We start from the raw sequence: 22919 nt of genomic DNA on the forward strand, positions 1-22919 counted from the left end.
AGTCCATTTGTGGGGGCAAAGAGTTGCTGTCTCAATTTTGCAGAGAATATAGGGAGCAGACAACCTTCCTTTCTAGCCAAGTGTTACTTTTCCTTCCCACTTCATGTTTCTTGGATGAAAACATATTGCAGAGGTGGCTTTAGTGCACCACTGGGTGGGCACAACCCCTAGTATGCTACAGGTGGTTGACACAGGAAGGAAGTTTCTCCAGGTGAATGAACAATGCTCTGAGATACAGCAGCCGTACTCTGTTCATAGCTCACTCCAACATAAGCCAGTTCTCTCTGCTGGAGCAACTTCTTTAAATCTGAATAGGAAAACGTCTCCTTTGAAACTCCCTGGTTAATCAGTAATCACTCGTAAATAGTAAGAGGTCACGTACATATTAAGGAACAAACACACTTCTGTTTTCATGGCCTTAACAGGTAATTTGCAAAAATCCCTAAATTCAAGCTCCATCTCAAGTCCCATTGGGTCCTTAAATTAACCTTTATTGAACAAGTAAAAGGATGGCCTCATTCAGGCTTTCTCTACTATAATTATTCAGTGTTAGCAAGACTTTACTTAGTGGAACAAAGGAATTGGGTTCTAGTAGAACCTCTTATTTGCTAGAGCTCCCACCCGCTGCCCTAGCAAAGCCTTGTTTCCTTATTCACTATTTTCTAAAGAGAAAGTTCTAACCCATTACAACCTGTCTCTAGGCTTTCACCTGTCTTCAAGGCGGTCGCATGCCACTTCACCTCCCAGAATGCACCTATCAGGGGCTGAGAGGACACTTCGTTGATCAGGTCTCTAGATCTTCATGTGAACATGAGGTCGATACACTATGCAGGTCTGCATGAACTATGACAACAACCTTCACTAGTACCAGGGGCATCATTTAGTAATGATCACTTAGCCTCTTACAGCATTATTCAGTTAACAGTATAAGATACAACTCTCATCAGCCAAGCCAGTTTCAGTATTTTTTTTTTTTTTTTTTTGAGATGGAGTTTCGCTCTTGTTGCCCAGGCTGGAGTGCAATGGCGCGATCTCGGCTCACCGCAACCTCAGCCTCCCAAGTTCAAGCGATTCTCTTTCCTTTGCCTCCCAAGTAGCTGGGATTACAGGCATATGCCACCACGCCCGGCTAATTTTGTATTTTAGTAGAGACGGGGTTTCACCGTGTTGGTCAGGCTGTTCTTGAACTCCCAACCTCAAGTGATCTACCTGCCTCGGCCTCCCAAAGTGCTGGGATTACAGGTGTGAGCCATCATGCCCAGCTGTCCTTCCCTTCCTAAAACCATGGGAGACGGAAAGAAGTCTGGAAGGAAGAATTTTTTTTTTTTTTTTTTGAGACGGAGTCTCGCTCTGTCGCCCAGGCTGGAGTGCAGTGGCCGGATCTCAGCTCACTGCAAGCTCCGCCTCCCGGGTTCGGGCCATTCTCCTGTCTCAGCCTCCTGAGTAGCTGGGACTACAGGCGCCCGCCACCTTGCCCGGCTAGTTTTTTGTATTTTTTTAAAACAGAGTCTTACTCTGTCACCCAGATGGGAGTGCAGTGGTGTAATCTCAGCTCACTGGAACCTCCACCTCCCAGGTTCAAGTGATCCTCCCACCTCAGCCTCCTGAGTAGCTGGGACTACAGGCCTGCACCACCACACCTGGCTAATTTTTGTATTTTTAGTAGAGACGGGGTTTCACCATGTTGGCCAGGCTGGTCTTGAACTCCTGACCTCAGGTGATCTGCCCGCCTTGGCCTCCCAAAGTGCTGGAATTATAGGCGTGAGCCATGGCGCCCAGCCTGGAAGGAAGAATATTAACTCAAAGCCAAAAAACAAAACTGGATTTCAATTAAACTTTGGACTTCTTAGGCTACACTAAGCATTAAAACAATTCAAACTGGTAAGTTATAGGCAATTATTAGAAAAATAAAGATTTTATATATACATCCTTTTGTATCACATAGCATATTATGCAACTTTCAGAGGATTTAAAAGCAATTGTCACACAATAGTCAAGTAGAGAATATTTAACGAGATACCTAAAATAAAGCAGCTAACTTTCTATAAGACTTGAGTGCCTTCATTTTATTACTTAGCAGACAGGAGGCAGATACTAATACTTATATGGTAGGAAAGTGCTGTTTGATGGGTTAGAAAGTGACAGAATGACAGGAAGCATCACAGCACACCCCAGATTGCAGATGTGTCAAAGAACAGATGACGGAGCGGAGGCAGGAAAGCTCTGATGTGGGGAGGGGGGTGTGGGAATCTTTCCCTCTCTTCTTTCAGAAACCTTGACTCTGAGCTCTTGGCTCAAGGCAGCCGATGCAGAGAAATGCCCCACTTACCCAGTTTGTTGGTCTTGCAGCTGCATCACAATCTGCAGTTGCCCTGTTTGTTGTGTTTGTGTTTACTTGCTGGTTGTCTCTGTGTCTCCTCTACTGACCAGGAGCCCCATGGGGGCAGTGAACTTGTCTACTTTAATAAGTACTGTATCAGCAGCGTCTAGCACACTGCTTGGGATATAGGCGGTGCTTAATAAGCATGTGAATGAATTCCAAAAACAGAGTCTGTATTTTACACTGAGCTACAAAAGGGAGATACTTACTCAAGCTCACTATGTCCAGGCTACCTTTAAGTGCAGCTAGGAGGCTGAAGCACCTCTGCTTTCTGTCAAACACGGAGTGGCAGGGAGATGGTGTGTAAGCCTAGCTTCTGAGCAGCTGCAACTGCTGAACTGTTCTTGGTTCAGGGGTCCCACCTACATCGGGAATCACATCATCCAAGCCTGCACTACAACTCCTGCACGTCAGGGGGCTGCTGCCACTCGGGGAACCAGTGGGGACATTCAGGGGATAAATGAGTGACTTCAGATGACTGAACAACATCAAATATGACACTAAGTGAGGGGGTAAGGGGTGAGACATGACCCCAAAGCAAGAAAACCATCAGTGACAATTAGAGTAACATGTCTCAGCTCTTCCTGAGGACAAGATTTTGGCTGGGATCCTCACTGCTGTCACTGCAACACTCGGAATGGCTGTGTGACTTTACAGCAGTGACACAGAAATGACCAGGACAGATGAAAAAAATCCAGGGAAAAGCTATTTAGGGGATAATATTGAGACTATTTAGACTTTCATAATGTTTTTCTCTGAACGCAGACATTTTTAGCACTATTAGCAACGTAAAGCCATCCTGGGAAAGGCTACCACCAATATTCTGTGAGGCCCATGGTTGCTTATGTTAGAGTATTGTGCCCAGCCTAACCAGGCCTCCAGGTCTACCACATCCAGTGCCTCATGCTAATGAAGCAGCAATGCCAAAAATCCAGTATTATTTAATTTACTCCATATAATCACGCTTTTATGGCCTATACAGGTAATCTAAAAATCTGTGATAGAATCTGGTTCTTGATATCTGAGTCCCCTTCCAAAGCCACTGTCATAAATTTAGCCAGGAACGAGTCAAGCTGTTCATTAGGTACAAGTGCAAGTTGACATCCAAATTATCAGGGACCCTCTCCTAACACCATTTTGATTGGATACAGCTTTAAATTAGCTATAACTGTAACTTGGCAAAGATTTTCAATAATAACAAAGGGTAAAAATTGCCACCATATTTTGCCATTTAATCAGCACATGTTCTAAGGAGCCAAGGAATAAAATCAAAGACAAAAGGGTAATGTGTTGTCTTGCCTTATCTTTTTAGAGGGATCAGTGTTGCATCTACAAACCCAGTTTTCTTTTTAGTCCTGGATGTACCTGTTTCCCAATGACTTTAAGTGGTTTCTAGAAGCTTCATTGAAAATTAAACTAAGAAGCTGGAACACGGGAAGTTACTAGCATGGAAGGGATAATCTTCATAGTCATCATTTTGCCCGACAGCAAACAGAATGGGCCATTTTTCTCCAACTGAAGCAGCCTGACCACAAGCAGAGAGCTGAAAAAGAAACATCTTGGGATTCCCTGAAAGCTAACTTTAGACAGCATGAGCAAGCTGAGGATTTCTGGGAAGTAAATGCAGCAGACCTATTTGTCAAGCATGTGGCAACCAGGAATGGGTGGCTCTTCAACAACACTGGGCTTCCCAACAAAGAGGGGGTAGGAGCAGACTATTGGTCAGGAACCTGTCAGTCTGTCATGCAGAACTGTATCACCTACCATCTATAGGCTTAAGTAACTCAAAGGACAGAACTGATGAGAAGAGCAGGAGGTCTGAAGCTAACCTGGGACGGAGCCATGGCTAGTGTCTGTAGCTTAGCCCCTTCCCCTGAGTCTCAATGTATTCATCTTTAAAGCAGGATATCAACCAGCTCACAGAGTTGTAAATATTAAAGATGATTCTCTCTGGACAGCGCCCAGCCTGAGACTCAGTATGGAGTCATGGTTAGGGAGAAGCATCCTTCCTATGTTAGACTAAAAAATGTGTAATTCCCCTTCAGAAGTTTTTGAAGTCACTTAGACACAAGCATCCTGTAGTAAGCTGCGAATTTAACAACAAGTAAGTTAACAGCCCTCGATGGGGGCCCTTCCTACACCTACCAATGTGAAGGATGCTGAAAGGTAAGTCCTTTTCACTTCAGTTATCCACAACTATCTAAAACTGATTCTATCATTCACTGACCAGCTCGATACTTTGGGCCCAGAGAGCTCTACTCAACTGCCCTTTCCAGGGCCAAAGAGAAATGAAATTGAGCATAATCATCAGTTCTAAGACCCTGAGGATCAATGATGCACCCACAACTGGATCAATGATGCACCCACAACAGAACACTGGCGTGGGCAGATTCTCCACACATGTGATACTTCTGGATGTTTTGAGAACTAAGGTGATCAATTTGAAAGAGAGCACAGTCCCTCTGCCTCACTGTTTAGATCCAATAGTGAAGACCCAAACGGAAGGCTGAGGAGATAAGAGGGCTCCACACCCATTCAATTGGACCTTGGCCCTAGTGCCTCAGAGCTATGGTTCTCTTACTGCTTTGCATTTTGTTCACACTGCTGTTCTCCTTTGGAAGTTAAGAAACTTCACTTGCACTCTAAGCACGGATTTGAGTGTCTCATGGGGCGGGGGCAACATAAGATCCAACTTGGCCAGCAACTTCAAACGACTTGGCCAATCCAGGTGACCCAGCCGCTCCAGCCCAGACCAAGGCTTTTGTTTTGGATTAGGCTGGTTGCGGGGTCCCCCGGCTGTGGTGGGCCCACATTGTCGGCTTGTTGCTTCTTTCCCAAAAGAGGATCTTGTTACAAAGAGAAGCTGGAAATTTCTTTGCACACAAGCAGAGACATGGTGGCCCTGCAAAGGCCCCAGGGTAAGGATTAAAGAAAAACAAAATAGAAACCCTTCCATCTCTAATTAGGGTCTTCATTTGCCAAAGTGCCATTCCCCAGCAGGAGGATTTACATTCAGGCTGTTGCTTGGAGTTACTTGGAAAACGTCTCCCAGCAGGTTGGTTCCTCAGTTCAGGCTCCTTTGAGCCAACAGTTTCTGGTTACTTGGAGGAGAGCTGCCTGCATATTGTTTTAACTGGCCTAGCTTCTGCAGCCAGCTTAGCTGTGTGAACAATCTCCCATTCAGAAACTAAAGATAAAAGCACAGTTTGGTTGAAAAATCTTTTTTATTTTTTTAATTTTTTTAAACTTGCGAATTACAGGTTTCGGAGCTAGCATTATTTCTCTCATACTCAAGAGTGTTTTTCCCCCTCTGCCTTTGGTTCTCTGCCAGCCAAGGCTGCATCCTGGAGTTCGGCCAGCCGCCAGTCCCCACTTCCTTGCCATTCACACCATGGGGCTGGTGGCAGCTGGCCATGGAGATGGACAGGAGCACCCCATTTGTAAGAGGTTGACCACAGAATAATGTAGCCAGCCTGCTGGACCCCTGCAGCCAGCCTAGGGCACCTTTTGTATACTTCCTCATCATTCTTTGTATTCACAACAGCATTTTTTCTTGCACATCAAGACCCCAAGAGCCTAGCCAGGGAAGCAAGAATTCTTTTCCTTTCTGAAATTCTTAGGGCAAACAGTAAATTATAAACCAAGGCTGTGTAGGAAGATATGTTTGTGTAACCTTCTATTTGTTTAAAACAAAAAAAAGGTAGATTAAGATGAATTAAGGAACAAGCACAAAAAAAGACGAGACACCGAAAGCACAGGTGACAAAAGAAAAAATGGATAAAGTGGGCTTCATTAAGAGTAAAAACTTTTGAGGCCAGGTGTAGTGGCTCACGCCTGCAATCCCAGCACTTTGGGAGGCTCAGGCGGGCGGATCACGAGGTCAGGAGATCGAGACCATCCTGGCTAACATGGTGAAACCCCGTCTCTACTAAAAGTGCAAAAAATTGGCTGGACGTGGTAGTGGGCGCCTGTAGTCCCAGCTACTCGGGAGACTGAGGCAGGAGAATGGCGTGAACCTGGGAGGCACAGTTTACAGTAAGCCAAGATCGTGCCACTGGACTCCAGCCTGAGCGACAGAGCGAGACTCCGTCTCAAAAAAAAAGAAGAGGAAAAAGATCTGGAGATAGTCAGTGATGATGGGGGCACAGCAGAGTGAATGTGCTTAAATAAATGCCACTGAACTCGTACACTTAATGGTAAAGCTTATATAATGTATATTTTACCATCATTTTAAAGAGAAGAGAGAAGATTCAAGGAGAAAGAATTAGGACTACAGAGGTGGGGAAATGAGAGCCCTGTTCGTTTTTTTATGTTTCCTGGGCAACTTCTACCAAGTCCCACTTTAGTTCATGTATACAGAAATCCTCTTGGATTTTAAGTTTTAAGGCCTCTAATACATTACCAAGTTTTATTCTTCTCTTTTACTTAAATTGCCACAGAACAGTAATATACAGCAATATCATAGAAATGACCAGACTGGCAATCTATTTCGAGGCCTAAGCACATCCTGTTCCCTCCCTCCACTGCGCACTACTCTTCAGCATGCCTCTTTTTTTGACTTTATTTTTTTAAACTCTACTCTTATGACAGATTATTCTGCACGCCTCATTATTTATGCACTCCCTGGAAATGCCTTCCTTATCGAGGGGACCTTCTCCTGCCTGCTAAAACAATCATGCCCAGTCAAGTTGCTCTTTTTGACTGGCTCTGGGATAACGCCACACATGTTATTTCTGCTCCTGCCAGTCCCACTGCTGGAATTTCCTTCTTCGTCTCTTCCCTACCCCAAACCAAGCCAGTCTTAAAAGTTAAGTTTCATCTCTTCTGTGAAGTCGTCCCTGCTGACAACTATTGGTCCAGAAAGACTTTTAGGAAAAAAGGATGTCTAAGCCAAGACCTGAAGGATCCTGTCCTGATTCCCTCCTCACAGTGGCCCTGCAGTACCAAGGAGGGATGTTGGAGTGCTGTGGGCACTGCAAAGCTGCTGCTGAACATCAAGGGACCAGGGAAACCAGAGCAAAAAAAGAGTTTGGATAGCTCTAGTTCTGAGACACAAGCTAAATTTAACATCCTGGACATGTCCACACCTTAAATTACAAACCCTAGCCCAACAGCAGTATAAATCTTCTTAGTTAACAAGAAAAGAGTAATTGGCTACGTAGATTATCACAGCCACAGAATTTAAACAAGAGAACCGCATTAGAGAATCAACTGTGAGTGGTACGAGATGTCCAACTTCCCTAGTCCTTCTGGTTAAAGCTGCCAACAAGGATAGTTGTTGGTGTTACCAATGAAAAAACCCAACAATCTTCTGAAAAACCATGAATTAAGTCAAGATCTATCACTAATGCACTCTCCACACGCACAGGTGTGAATGAGTCCTAGGCCATCTCCTCCCTCTCCCTATTAAGGAAAACAGAACTTATTCATTCAGCCTTGAAGTTAGACGGCCTTGATGCTGAGGAGAAAGGAAAGACATAAAACCCAAAAAAGTTCGAGTGAATCAGAACTTCAAGCCCCTCTTTCCTAGTCTCTTCAAGACACACATCTGCATCTAAAATGGTCAAAGTAAATCATGCCACCATTAACTTCTGCAGGTCATGTCAGATAAAAGAATCTTAGGAAAGTTGGCTCAGAGCATGGAATAAGTGAAACCATCACCCTCAGGGAGAGCACAAACAGGGTCATCAGCAAACCTGTTCCCCAGGGGAATCCACAGCCGTGGCCCAATGCTCTGAAATGTGTGGCTGTGGTGCCCTGGCCAGACTCTGAACTATTCAGGATCTTCTACGCTCACTAGTAAGAATACAATCTGCTTATCAAACAAGACACAGTGATGATGACATTTTTGAACACAGATTAATTGTGCCACCCTCTCTCATTTCCTTCCTCACTGTTTGAACATACAAAAGAGAAAGGTACAATTTCAGGTAACTTTGCAAAAAGGAAATAGAATTTCTATGAAAGGGGCAAACTGACAAAAGAAAAAGGGGAGAGATATGATAAAAATATTACAAAAGGGAAAGATCGGGAGCAAATTAAAAGCTACAGGAGAGGTTTGTTTTCTAGAGATGAGGTCTTGCTTTGTCACCCAGGCTGGAGTACAGTGGTGCAATCACAGCTCACTGCAGCCTCAAACGATCCTCCTGCCTCACCTCCTGAGTAGCTGCACTACAGGTGGGTGCCACCAGGCCCAGCTAGTTGAAAAGAAAAAATTTTTTTTGTGCAGACAGGGGTCTTGCCATGTTTCCCAAGCTGGTCTTGAACTCCTGGCCTCAAGCGATTCCCCTGCCTCAGCTTCCCAAAGTGCTAGGATTACAGGTGTGAGCCACCGTGCATGACCTGAACAAGATAATTTCGGTGGGATGTTTTGTTCACTTATTAGGTTCCCAAGTACCCAAATGATGAGAAACCAGGTACCTAAATTTAACCAAACTTTCCCCCTAGAATCCATTCAAAGTAATCCCAAAACCACCGGTAGGTACCCCTGTGAAGCCCATTCATTGGAGCCAGGGGCCTGTGCTCCCACCCACCTCTGCCCAGACCAGCTGCATGACCACACACATTATTCAAGTCATTCTGTCCCCTCATCCCTGCATTAGCAGCAAAATGATCATCTGGTAACAATTCTCTCCTAGGATACTGTAAGGATTTCAGATAATGTGTGAAAACACCTGGCACACAGTAGGAATGCAATCATGACACCTGTTTTATGGTAACCAGCATTTTTCTTCAGTTTGCTTTTCACAGGCATGCCAAATGTACTAACTTTTAGGTCTGTGCATGCATGTTCTAACAGAAAAGCATCTTTGGGATGCTGCGGCTCCTGGGCTAAGACTTTATCAAAACCTACCCTTAAAATGCTACATGTGACCAGAAGACAGATTTTGGTACAACTACGGAAGCTTCAAGTCTGCAAGTTTTAGAAACCTTTTCCAGAAGGATGATGAGTTACAAGTAGGAATTAGAATTAATACCAAATAGGTGCATTTTATTCTAGCAATATAAAGGCACATCTGAAATGGCCCTGCAATTCCCATCACTACACAGAAAGCCATGTAGCAGAACTACTGAGAGTGTCTTCTGCAGGGGGCCACCCACACTCCAACAGCAGCCAGCCTGGAGACTGACAAGAAACCAGGAATGATAAGGAAAGAGAATATCAGGAGTCAAAGAGCCCAACTGGGCCAGGTGCAGTGGCTCAAACCTGTAATCCCAGCACTTTGGAAGGACGAGGCGGGCAGATCGCTTGAGGTCAGGAGATCGAGACCAGGCTGACCAACATGGTGAAACCCCATCTCTATTAAAAATACAAAAATAAGCCCAAGGTAGATATTAATATTGTGAGCTCCAAGCTAGGGCAGCAGGCTTTGCATCTAAAACATAAGCTCTTCAGAGGACAGTCTTTTTTTTTTTTTTTTTTTTTTTGAGACGGAATTTCACTCTTGTTGCCCAGGCTAGAGTGCAATGGCACGATCTCGGCTCATTGCAATCTCTGCCTCCTGGGTTCAAGCGCTTCTCCTGCTTCAGCCTCCCAATAGCTGAGACTACAGGCATGTGCCACCACACCCAGCTAATACTGTATTTGTAGTAGAGATGGGGTTTCTCCATGTTGGTCAGGCTGGTCTTGAACTCCTGACCTCAGGTCAGACCTCAGATCCACCCACCTCGCCTCCCAAAGTGCTGAGATTACAGGTGTGAGCCACCGTGCCCGGCCTGACAGTCACCTTTTAATTCCAGTGTCATCATATAGCAGCCCTCCAAGATCAATAGATCATTAACTCTCTCCAGTCAGATGTGAGAGGCTTCATTCCCCTGCATTATTCAACAAATAAGCAAAGCCAAATTTCAAGCCTGATGGGCAACTGCTTGGGCATCCTTAGCCCTGGAAGAGTAAATGGGTACCACCCTCACCACTCCAGCTGCAGGGAGAAGAAGCCCAGAGCCAAGTGCTTCAATTCCATTCTCTGCTGACCCAAAAGACGTGGGTCTTCTTCCTCCTCTCCTCCTACGTCAAACCAGCCCATCTCTTTTCCTACAAGGGGCTTAGGCTTTGCTCTTTTCTTAAATGTCAGAAAGGTCCCTAAAGAGAGGAATATGAGGAAAGTTAACACTCTCTCACCAATCTATAAGCTCTACATCTCATAAAAATCTACAAGTAGGCATGTGGGGACTGATGTGCCACAAGTGTGTGTGCATCCACATGCTCTGTTGAGGAATATTTCTGTGAGGCTGCACAGCCTTGCTTGGCAAAGGCAAGGTTTTCCTCCTGGCAAGTGAGGGTCAGAGGCCTGGCTTGGAGGAGCCGCTTATTGTGAGCCCGCCTGGGGCAGGCAGCAGCGAGTGCTGGGAGGGGAAAGGTTCCCTTTGAAGCACATGGCGCTAAGAGCTTCCCAGTGACCATGGAAACAGGCGCAGTGGGTTCCTAGCCTGAGAACCAGGGAGAGCAGCCGTGATTCAAACACAAAACACACACAAGGTCTGAAAAGCAGAGACAAGAGGGGCCAGAGTGAGGGGCAGGCAGTCCCTGGCTGGCAGGAACTGAGCGGCTCCCTGGTAGGAAAATCCGGCCAATGAAGCCGAGCAGGTTCACGGGGTTTCCTTTTCATTCCCGAAGCTTTCTTCTTGCTCTGTCCCTGCCCCTCGGGTCCTATTCAGCACCTCATCAGATCAGTAGAGTCGGGCCTTTGGCTGGCCTGTTGGCAGCGGGGACTGGAACCGGGCGGGAGGTGATCAAAGGAGCCGCCACTGCAGCCGCCACCCGCCCTCCTCCCTCCTCCGCCCGCCCTCCCCAGGATGAGGCCCTGCCAAGGTGATCCAGGGGAAGCCACTGGGGGAGGGCGAGGAAGAGAGGCAGTTCTCTGATGTCCGCCTTTCTGTTGAAGAGACACAAAGCACAGCTTGAAAGGAGACATGCCACTAGCTGGTCAGAGCTCCTTCCTTCTGAGATGTCTGTTCTTAAACCAGGTGACAGAGGGGCCACCTAGACTGGTGTGCTTGGTGTACACTTGAGATGCCCAGATTCTGCTGCTTTGGGTCTTCTTTCATAGCTGTCTGCCTCCCAACCCTTGAGATAGATGAAGTTTCAGAGACTGAAAAAGTGTCTCTTGTTATCTGAGAGTATCTGAGACACTGTGCCTCCTAACTTCAGGGTTACAATTTAACGGGGGAGAAAAAGTTATCGGGCTTCCTTTCAGCAAGGAAGAGGAAGCAATATGACTAAAGTCTGTTAAGAAGGAAAGATCCTCCACTTGCTGATGAGTATATTTTCTCTTGGGTCAGACTGAATCAAAGTCAAACGACGTCCTATCTGGCTCAGGGCCAGGATCAGCAAGAGAAGCAAGCCCACTTCTCAGCCGGGCCTTGCTGTTGACAGAAGGGCAGGCTTCATCCCTGACCAGCGTCTCTTGAGGAAAGCAGTGTTTGGACAAGCCTGTAATTCGAGAAGCCCGTTAGGTGCATGCTTCTTTTCTTACCTTTGTTGGGTTGCCAAAATATTTACTTGACTTTTTAACTCCAAATCTCTGAAACACACCTGGATTGCCCAAAACAGGCAATTTTCTTGTTTTCTGTTATTCATAAAAGAGAGCCCAACCTAAGCAAAGATAGAGGGATTGGGGTATGCAGGGGGCTGGTAAGAGATCCAGGTTTATATAATTCAGTCACTTTTTTTTTTTTGAAACAGGGTCTTGCTTTGTTGCCCAAGTTGGAGTAGTATGATCACCACCCACTGCAGCCTCCACCTCCCAGGCTCAAGCCTCCCACTTCAGCCTCCCGAGTAGCTGGGAGCACAGGCATGCACCACCACACCTGGCTAATTTTTTAATGTTTTGTAGAGACAGGGTCTCACTATGTTGCCCAGGCTGGTCTCCAACTCTTGAGCTAAAGAAATCCTCCTGCCTTGACTTCCCAAAATGCTGGGATTACAGTTTGCCTTTAGTCACTTCTTAAGAGATGGGTGCATATTGTTTTGTCTTTTTTGTGTGTTTGTTGAGGAGGGGGGTATTGCAGGGTACTGTGGATTGGTGAAAGCAATTCTACAGGCAATCCTTTTGCAAAACAAATGGATTCTATTTTGACCTTTAGTGAAGAGTCAATTTCCATGCCAAGTAAAACTTCTGTGTGGTAGTCAACTCTATTTATTTTATTTTGAAAAACATAATCATGGCCAGGCGCGGTGGCTTACGCCTGTAATCCCAGCACTTTGGGAGGCCGAGACGGGTGGATCACGAGGTCAGGAGATCGAGACCATCCTGGCTAACACGGTGAAACCCCCTCTCTACTAAAAACACAAAAAATTAGCCAGGCGTGGTGGTGGGCGCCTGTAGTCCCAGGTACTCGGGAGGCTGAACCAGGAGAATGGTGTGAACCCGGGAGGCGGAGCTTGCAGTGAGCCGAGATCGCGCCACTGCACTCCAGCACTCCATCCTGGGCGTCAAGCGAGACTCCATCTCAAAAAAAAAAAAAAAAGAAAAGAAAAAATAAAAACATAATCATGATATAAAAGCCAATTGCGTTATATCTGCAGAGAGACTGAATATCTTATAACAGGAAAAATGGGGTGCTAAAACATCAAACAAAATTTGGACTGTTTCAGATGAATTTCATGTGATAGAAGAGACCCAAAAATAAGTGCGATTTTTTTCTTTTCTTTCCTTGGTGCTTCTGGTGTTATGAAAAAGAACGTGGGAAATGGTCTCTGGTCTAGTTAGTGTGAAACCACTGCATAAGCATCTCCCCTGCCACGTGCGCCTGTCTATCAGCTCCCATTTCTGCCAGGCACTTTCGGAAGCACATGCTTGCCAAGGCTGAATGGCCTGGAGTCAGACCTTCCAGACAGGCTGTGGTTTATGGGTAGAACTCAACAGAAGGTCCCTGCACTGCCTGTTGCTGCTGTTCTTAGGAGCGCAGATCCTGGTTAAGGATACCCATCCCACAAAGACAACTACATCCCCTTCTGAGAATAAGGGCCTGGCCATCAGTTAGGGCAATTATTTTCAGTCTGGTGCGCATCAGCAAACCTTTGAGAGAAAAATTAATTTGGAAACATTTTTTTTAGATCTTTAACATTATAAAATGGAACCTTGGAGTTGTTCTCTTTTCAAATGCACCGAAAGTGCAGCAGGGGTGGGAATCTTACTGACAGCTGTCACTTGCCTACATCCTTTCCACAGCATTAGGTTTCAAAATGGTACCTCTAGTACCTTTATTTTGATAAGCTGTCTTTTATCTTCTCTAACTTAGATTTGATGGACTATAACTTTAAGCCCATAAGAAATCGGGCCCTCCCTAAGGCTGGTCAGCAGCAGCATGTTCATTCATGGGTACTTTCTGGGATTGTAGGAAATAGCAGGCCAGTCTCTTCCAGAACCATCGTTAGCTAAAAACGGGAAGAGATTAGGCAGTGGCTCTCCTATCTTTCCACATTTTTAACCAGCCACTCTGCTATTGAGCTGGACCTGAAGGACTCCTGACTATCGGTATACATAAGGATCTACCATCCTCTTGCCAATGGCTATATAGAGACTTTTGTGGCTCAGATGTCCCAGGTGAAATCAAGGGATCTTGCTTTAAGGCAGGTCAGGATAAGGACAAGTAACGAAGAGAGAGGAACACTTCTAGACCCTCTATTAATTTAAAAGCTTTTGAAGAGAAAAAGAGAATTAATTATTTTTAGGAATCTCAGAAGGACCTTAAATACATGACCATGAAAAATATTACAATAAGGACAACTGGCAAATCTCAGTGACAGAATGTGCCTGCCAATGGTTCCAATGGTTTCTTAGATATGACACAAAAAGCACAAGCAACCAAAGGAAAAATAGATAAACCAGACTTCATCAAGATTAAAAACTTTTGGCCAGGCACGGTAGCTCACACCTGTAATCCCAGCACTTTGGGAGGCCGAGGTGGGCAGATCATTTGAGGTCAGGAGTTCAAGACCAGCCTGGCCAACATGGCGAAACCCCGCCTCTACTAAAAAATACAAAAATTAGCTGAGCGTGGTGGTTCACGCCTGTAATCCCAGCTACTCAGAAGGCTGAGGCTGGAGAATCACTTGAACCCAGGAGGTGGAGGTTGCATGCCACTATACTCCAGCCTGGGCAACAGAGCGAGACTCCATCTCAAAAAAAAAAAAAAAAATTAAAAAATCTTGTGCTTTAAAGAATATCATCAAGAAAGTGAAAAGATATCCCACACAATGGGAGAAAATACTTATAAGTAATGTATCTAACAAGGGACTTATGTCTAGAGCAGATAAAGAACTCTTATAACTCAATAAACTTAATAATAAAAGCAAAAATTAGCCAATTAAAAAAATAGGCAAAGCTTTGGGAGACCAAGGCGGGAGGATCATGAGGTCAGAAGTTCCTGACCAACCTGGACAACAGAGCAAGACCCTCTCTCTACAAAAAATAATCTAAAAATGAGCCGAGTGTGGTGGGGAATGCCTATAGTCCCAGCTACTCAGGAGGCTGAGGTGGGAGGATCGCCTGATCCCCGGAGGTTGAGGCTGCAGTGAGCCGTGGTTGCATCAGCCTAGTAGCATCCCACCCCCCTGTCGCTCCCACTCTCGCCATGCGATACATCAACTCCCCCTTTGCCTTCTGCAGTGATTGTAAGCTTCCTGAGGCCCTCACTAGAACCAGATGCTGCAACACACTTCCTGTACACCTTGCAGAACCATAAGCCAATTCAATCTCTTTCTTCATAAATTTCCCAGTCTCAGGTATTCCTCAGAGTAATGCAAATGGAATAATACACTAACTGAAATAGTAAAATTAAGTTGATGCTATAAATTGTAAATTGTAACTATACCTTTACAATTAGGTTATAAAAAATGTTAAGATTTCAATTAAAACTTAAAAAATTAGAAAACACCAAGAAAATGACTATGTTTACAAATAGATGAAAAAAGAAGCTTCTAAAGCTAAAACATTTTAAAATTTAACTTCTAAAAATCAAGCCAAGGTAACAAAAATTCCTTGCATATTTCACATTATTTTCTCTGAGGTTCTTTTATGAATTGATACATTTGTGAAAACCTCTAGTAACAGGTTAATGTGAAATAGTTAAAGGCCACATACCTTTATATATAGTATAAGAAATAGCCCACGTTCTTCAGGCTGACCAGAATTTTATTTAATCCAACAGTGCTTAGAACAACTGTAATGTGTTGAAACTCCTTTATTATTTTTATAACTAGCAAAAATGATGCAAAATTTAAAGCATTTCAGTACCCCCAAAGGAATTGTTTAGACTGTCTCAAACTTAATATTCAGCACAAAAAGCATTAGTCAGACCACAGAGCCAGATGCTTGATTTGGAAAACAACATTACGAAAGCAGAATGGTCCCCTGTACCTTTTATCAAATGAAATATGATGCTTTTGGAAACACATAGGACAGAAGAAAAGTAATTGCACTTCTCTGCAGTCTGAGGTCTTGTGACCAAGGCTCATAGACAAGCTTTCTCCACCATCCCCTTTCCTTCTGTCTCTACACTCAGAATTTATGTCACCAAGGCTAGGGATGTGGTGCTGTCCTGCACAGGTGCTATACAAGTACACTGAGAAGGAGGGGGAACTCCAGAAACGTCCAGGTTTTCTGGGAGGTTGGTAGACAGAAAACTAATCACATGTAGTCACTGTCATGGTAGTCCCAGCAACCTGAAATGCATTCGAGTGACTGCCCACTGTTGTGGCTGGCATAATGTATGTGCATGGCCAGATGTATATGAGGCCCCCTCTACTTGAGAACAAAAAGCAGATGGGACTTTTGGGCTTGTCTCCAGGAATGAGAGATTCTGGCCAACTAACCTGGTACTGGTACTTCCTCTATCCTTCAAAATGGCCTCTCAAAAGTAGACAAGTTCAGTAGCTTTTTTTTGAGAGTCAGGGGTCTCGCTCTATCACCCAGGCTAGAGTACACTGACACAATCATAGCTCACTGCGGCCTCAAGTGATCCTCCCACCTCAGCCTCCCAAGTAGCTGACCATGCCCGGCTAATTTTTTTTTCAGTAGCGTTTTTTTTTTTTTTTGAGACAGAGTCTTGCTCTGTCTCCCAGACTGAAGTGCAGTGGCACAATCTCGGCTCACTGTAACCTCCACCTCCCGGGTTCAAGCAATTCTCCTGCCTCAGCCTTCTGAGTAGCTGGGATTACAGGCACCCACCACCACACTTGGTTAATTTTTTTTAATTTTTATTAGAGATGAGGTTTCATCATGTTGGCCAGGCTGGTCTCAAGCTCCTGACCTCAAGAGATCTGTCCACCTCGGCCTCCCAAAGTGTCGGGATTACAGGCGTGAGCCACCGCATGTGGCTTCAGTAGCTATTTTTGATGGGCTTTTCAGCTGGCCAGTCATACCATCTCTAGTTTTCTGGTTTAGCCTCATTTGTGACCCTTTTTGCATCAAGAGCCTGATTCAATGGATGGGGACAGTGGCAGGGAGGAGTGTCTAGAGCTAGGCTTCCCCCCATCCTGGGAGGTGGCCAGCCGCCTGTGCTCCTCAGCTTGACAGACACATCATTTGTTCTGTTCATTCACTCTATCTTCTAAACTCTCTTAAGCCTCCCAGTGGATCTCAAATAATGGTTTCAGTTAGCCTTTTTTAGCTAAAAATGTCTCTGATCTAGTTTTTTAAAAGTATTCTGCTTAATATAGCCTTTTAACCAAGAGGTTCATGGAAGATTTAGGTGTAGATGAAAAGCATCAAATTAAAATTTTGTGACTTTCAAATCATACATACGACCTTAGAAGAAAACTGGTATTCCCTGAGTTTTTCCACTTACATCATCCCAATCTTTTCTTTCCGATCTGATTTCCTTTACTAAGTTTCTTGCTTGCATCCATTTTTAACCAAATACAGGAGATAGCTACCCAAATATTCCTTAAAATAAATATGAAGAGCTTTCCGAACTTCCTCCTCAACAAGAAACTCATCTTGCTCACCTTAGAAAAGGGACTTCCATCTGCTTGGTAGGAGTATGTTTAGAAATTAATAGTGATATTTCTTGAGTATTCACATATTCCAAGAACTTTACATACTTTTTTATTTTTTTTAGATGGAGTCTCGCTCTGTCGCTCAGGCTGGAATGCAGTGGCGCGATCTTGGCTCACTGCAACCTTTGCCTCCCAGATTCCAGCGATTCTCCTGCCTCAGCCTCCCGAATAGCTGGGATTACAGGTGCCCACCACCAAGTCCGGCTAATTTATGTATTTTTAGTACAGACGGGGTTTCACCATGTTGGCCAGGCTGGTCTCGAACTCCTGACCTCAGGTGATCCGCTCGCCTCAGCCTCCCAAAGTGCTGGGATTACAGGCGTGAGCCACCACGCCTGGGCCATACTTTTTATTTTATTTACTTTTTTAAGAGCCAGGGTCTCACTCTCAGTTTTGTGATTATAGCTCACTACAGCCTTGAACTCCTGGGCTCAAATGATCCTCCCATGTTAACCTTCTGAGTAGCTGAGACTACAGTGTGTGCCACCATGTCCGGCTAATTTTTTTTGTTTTTTTGTTGAAATGAGTTCTCACTTGTTGCCCAGGCTGGTCTGGAACTCCTGACTTCAAGTAATCCTCTCGCCTCCCAAAGTGCTGGGATTATAGGTGTGAGCCACTGTACCCAGCCACATTATTCTTTTTTTAATTATCAGAATTCTCTTTACAGAGGGGGTATGGAGAAACGGAGGCAGAGAGGTTAACCAGCCCAAAGTAACCCAGCTCTTACTGAACAGAACGATCACTTGCACCTCAGCTGTTCAGCTTTAAGATCTAGGCTCTTCGCACTCCTCAAGAGAGATGAATGTGCCAGAGCACCAATTCCCAACAGAACCATAGCATGAAGGCTACCGGGAACCTGTTGTTCATGGCAGGCAATGGGGCAAAGAAAGGAATGAAGGAGGAAGGGGAATTCCACTAGATACCAGTAAGCACCCCCACTCCCACCTCCCAACTCTGACATTTCTGAAGACCAGAAACGTTTCCAGACATTGCTAAGTGTCCTCTGGGGTGAAAATTGCTCCCATTTGGAAACAATGTGATAAGAGGACCAGGCTGTTGTCTGGTTGTTTGTTATTAAATGTGGGAAACCGCACAGGTCAGTCCCAAATAGTTGCAGCGTGCTTTCAGGGATGCCATGGCAATCAATAAGCAACAGTCAGGGTGCCCCGTGCTCAGGTACGTGACAAATACCTACTTGTTTCACTGACCAGAGAAGGCCTGGCGAGGCCAAGACCTGTGATGTGGAACAGCTGTGACCAGGTCCATGGGACAGTTAGCCTCTTCCCCTTCCCACAGAAAATCAGACCCAAGGATTCCAGCCCAATCGTCCCTCTTTGAGAATCTCACCACACAGGAGTGTTTAAGCCGGACTTGGGTTAAAGCCCAGGGCACTCAGGTATCCCAGGAAATACATATCTGTGATCAAAACCCCAAATGAGAATGGTATGTGGAAGGATAAGGCCCCTTGGCCGGGCGTGGTGGCTCACGCCTGTAATCCCAGCACTTTGGGAGGCCGAGATGGGCGGATCACGAGGTCAGGAGATCAAGACCATCCTGGCTAACACGGTGAAACTCCGTCTCTACTAAAAATACAAAAAAATTAGCTGGGCGTAGTGACGGGCGCCTGTAGTCCCAGCTACTCAGGAGGCTGAGGCAGGAGAACGGTGTAAACCCGGGAGGCGGAGCTTGCAGTGAGCCAAGATCGCACCACCGCACTCCAGCCTGGGCCACCGAGCAAGGCTCCTTCTCAAAAAAAAAAAAAAAAAAAAAAAAAAAAAAGCATAAAAAGAATAAAGCCCCTCATCCCCACAACATCTACATGACTTGTAAAAAACTCTGTAGCTTTACCCAAGTTCCTGTCTCAAGTAAAGACCCATCCAGGTAAGCTCTGTTCTGTGTCAAGGCTGAATGTTATATCCCAATGCAAGCAGCAAAGATATGGAGATCTTCTTCACTGAAGTTCTTCAAATTCACTGTCTGGTTGTTTGTTATTAAATGTGGAAAACTGCAACCCATTGGTTTTACTCAAATTACTAACATTTCAGAACCAACATTCTTTTGGCCCCAGTACTGCAGAACAGAATAGCTCACCTTTACTCCCTGTATCGTCCTCTAGTTTCTGTTCATTTCCACTAATTTTATAAAAGGGTTTCTCTAACCCAGTTAAGCTCTCTGAGATCATCTTTACAGTGGAGCCATAATGCCAGCTCAATGAACTCAGATTACAGGTCTCCTTTCACATTCTCAAAAATGATTCAGAAACCCAAGAACTTCTGATTCGGTTATATCTATTGATATAAATTAGGAATTATAATCTGAGAAATCTTTAAAACACAGAATATACAGTGTATTTTTAGTAGAGATGGGGTTTCACCGTGTTAGCCAGGATGGTCTCAATCTCCTGACTTCGTGATCCACCCGCCTCGGCCTCCCAAAGTGCTGGGATTACAGGTGTGAGCCACCGCGCCTAACCTTGGATTTCAATAAGTTTTATTTTCCTGTCCTCCATCCACTTTGTCATGAAGAGAGGATAACAAAAGTCTGTCTTCCCTTCCCCAAAATTCTCTATTTTGGGAGTTATTCTTTGAAATATAAGTAGGAAATTTCCCCAGGGCAGCCTGATGCACAAAGAAGGGTTTGGTCTCTGTCCTCATTGTACTGTACCTAGATTATCCATAACCCTCCCTGGGAATAACATTCTATGGGATGCAGGGTTTGCTTTCCCCCAGGATTCAGTAACATCAGTCACTCACTTCTTTCCTGGAGCAACTATGCTCCATCACTTAAGGAAAAAAAAAATGCTTATTTTTTTTTATACCCACTGCCCTCAACTTCCATATAATTATGAAATGATTTAAGTAATACCATTGTTTTTGTAACTGCGGTAAAATATACATAACATGAAATTTGCCACTGTAATCATTTTTAAGTGCACAGTTCAGTGGCATTAAGCATATTCACGCTGTCATCCAACCATGACCACCACTCATCTCCAGTACTTTTTCCTCTTCTCAAATGGAAGCTTCATACCCATTAAACAACTCCCCTTGTCCCTTACCCCACCCCAGGAACCACCATTCTACTTTCTGTCTCTACGTATTTGACTCCTTAAATAATACCATTTTGAGTGATAAAAGGAACTGAAGGGGCCGGGCGCGGTGGCTCATGCCTGTAATCCCAGCACTTTGGGAGGCTGAGGTGAGCGGATCACCTGAGGTCGGGAGTTTGAGACCAGCCCTACCAACATAGAGAAACCCCGTCTCTACTAAAAAACAAAAAACAAAAATAAGTTATCCGGGCGTGATGGCGCATGCCTGTAATCCCAGCTACTCAGGAGGCTGAGGCAGGACAATCGCTTGAACCCAGGAGGCGGAGGCAGCAGTGAGCCAAGATTGTGCCATTGCACTCTAGTCTGGGCAACAAGAGTGAAACTCCGTCTCAAAAAAAAAGGAACTGAAGGACAATAAGGGAGGGAGAAAGGAACAGAAGATGGACAATAAGAGTCACCATTTGGTTTAGTGCTTTTGGTTGTGCCAGGAATGTGATCAACACTTGATATACATTATCTCCTTTAGGGGCTGTTCCCATCTAAACACGCAGAGGGGTTAAGCGACTGCAGGAGCTCACAGAGCTTAGAAGGCTTGGGGCTGAGTGCGGTTGGCTCATGCCTGTAATCCCAGCACTTTGGGAGGCAGAAGGATTGCTTGAGCCTAGGAGCCTGTTGCCTGGATAATATATTGAGACCCTGTCTCTACAAAAAAAAATTTTAAACTAGCTAGGCATGGTGGCCCACACCTGTAGTCCCAGCTACTTGGGAGGCTGAAGTGGGAGGATTACTTGAGCCCGGGAGTTTGAGGCTGAGTGAGCCATGATCATGCTACTGCACTCCAGCCTGGGCAACAAAGCAAGACCCTGTCTCAAAAAAGGGTTAGAACTGGGGTTGGAACCTGTGTTAGTATGATGACTAAACCCAAGTCTTAACCCTTACATGGTCCCCCTCCCCCAACCACTTTGAAAAGTCAAGCTTCCTTTGACTCTGTTCTCTGTCTTCTGGTGATTTTGATTACCAGAGTCTGTATTTGTGCTTTGCAAAGAAGTTCCCAAGACACTGAGGGCTGGACGTGGGTTAGTGGGCTGACCATATGGTTCAATTTTCCATCCACCCCTCGTACCTTGGTTTCCCCGCTGCTTATCAGAAGAGCCGGATTAAAAACCAGCTCTCCTCCCTCTCAACATAGTTTTCCACCTTCCCATGCTGTTGGACATGTTGCTTCTACATTTCACATTTGCCTAAATGTGTAAACAGAGAAAGGAGAGATGGCAAACATGAAGAGCCCTCAGTAATTTCACTGGCTTGAACCCCGCTAAAGCATTTAAAAGAATAGATGTCTGGGTCCACTGGGTTCCTCAAAACATCTAGTGGCAGAGTAACTTGATCTCTCTGCAACCAGAATAGATGCCACTACCAAGCGAACATTCCCAGAACACAGATCCTACAATACCCGCTCTTTTGTCAGAAGCCTTCAGTGGCTCCCAGTTCTTTAGAGAATGAACACCAAACTCTTTAACTTGAGAGCCTCTTCCTTCCGCAGCAGCTTTCAATGCTCCTTGAAGAACATCTTGCTCCCTTTTCTTCTGCCCTGTTCTGGAGATTCTTTTCCTACCTCATCCTGTCTCCTCGTACCTTTGTCTTACACAACTCCCCCTCTGTAAACCTGCCCAACTCCTCCAGTCCACGTGGACTCACTTTTCACTCACCACAATCTCTCTCTGTGTTCAGGGGAAGAAGAGGATTTGATTCTACGTAGTACATATAGACCGTGAGTTCCTTCCAACCGAACCTTCTCTGAATGACTCAGAGATAGACTGAGGACATCGCCCACAAGCTCATGATCACATACATGACTTAGTGACTGCAGGGGCCTGCTATGAGGATGGCAGCCCAGCACTGCCTGCCACCAGCTCTCTTCTGGAGAACACATCTCCCCCTTGCTCCCTACCCATGGCAGCGCAGCCCCTGGGGCACAGTTGACTAGCCTAAGGATGAACCCCCAGTCCAAGATGGGCCAATGAATCCCTTTTCTGGAATTTTTCAGACTCAAAACCCAGAGAGTTCAGGCCCAGGGATACTGGGGGGCTGTGTCTCCTACCAAATGGGGAGTGAGAGAATAGAGCAGATGCATGGATGGAGAAGACTTGAGGAGGGGGCCGCTGGCATCCAAGCCCTGGAGTCAGCTGCTGTGCAAGGGCATCGGTACCCCTGTCATGGGTTCTGTGACACAGCCCAGAATCCTCAGAGCAAATTCCTCTTTCTGCTCAACAGAGCTCAGGCTGAGTTTCTATTATGTGGAACTAACAGTTTTAACCAAGCCTGTGACTACTAAAAGGCATCTGATTTCTTTTCTTTTTTGGGGGGCTAAGGGTAGTGGGGGCGGGAAGAGGGAGAGAAACAGGGTCTCACTCTATATCCCAGGCTATAGTGCACTGGCATGATCATGGCTCACTGCAGCCTCGAACTCCTGGGCTCAAGCGATC

The 22919-nt window shown here is 45.3% G+C and overlaps 1 protein-coding gene and 1 long non-coding RNA gene across 12 annotated transcripts in view; both read right to left on the bottom strand.

Moving 5' to 3' along the window:
* ZNRF3 (zinc and ring finger 3) overlaps positions 1-22919 on the bottom strand; it is a 176841-nt gene that overhangs the window by 41548 nt on the left and 112374 nt on the right. The window lies entirely within an intron of this gene.
* LOC144331852 (uncharacterized) lies at positions 20874-22822 on the bottom strand. Its single transcript, XR_013399414.1, has 2 exons — positions 22146-22822; positions 20874-21066 (listed from the first exon to the last, which is right to left on the bottom strand). It is a non-coding gene; the product is annotated as an uncharacterized LOC144331852 (long non-coding RNA).

The sequence above is a fragment of the Macaca mulatta genome, chromosome 10, assembly GCF_049350105.2.
Source record: "Macaca mulatta isolate MMU2019108-1 chromosome 10, T2T-MMU8v2.0, whole genome shotgun sequence".
Classification (NCBI taxonomy): Eukaryota; Metazoa; Chordata; class Mammalia; order Primates; family Cercopithecidae; genus Macaca; species Macaca mulatta.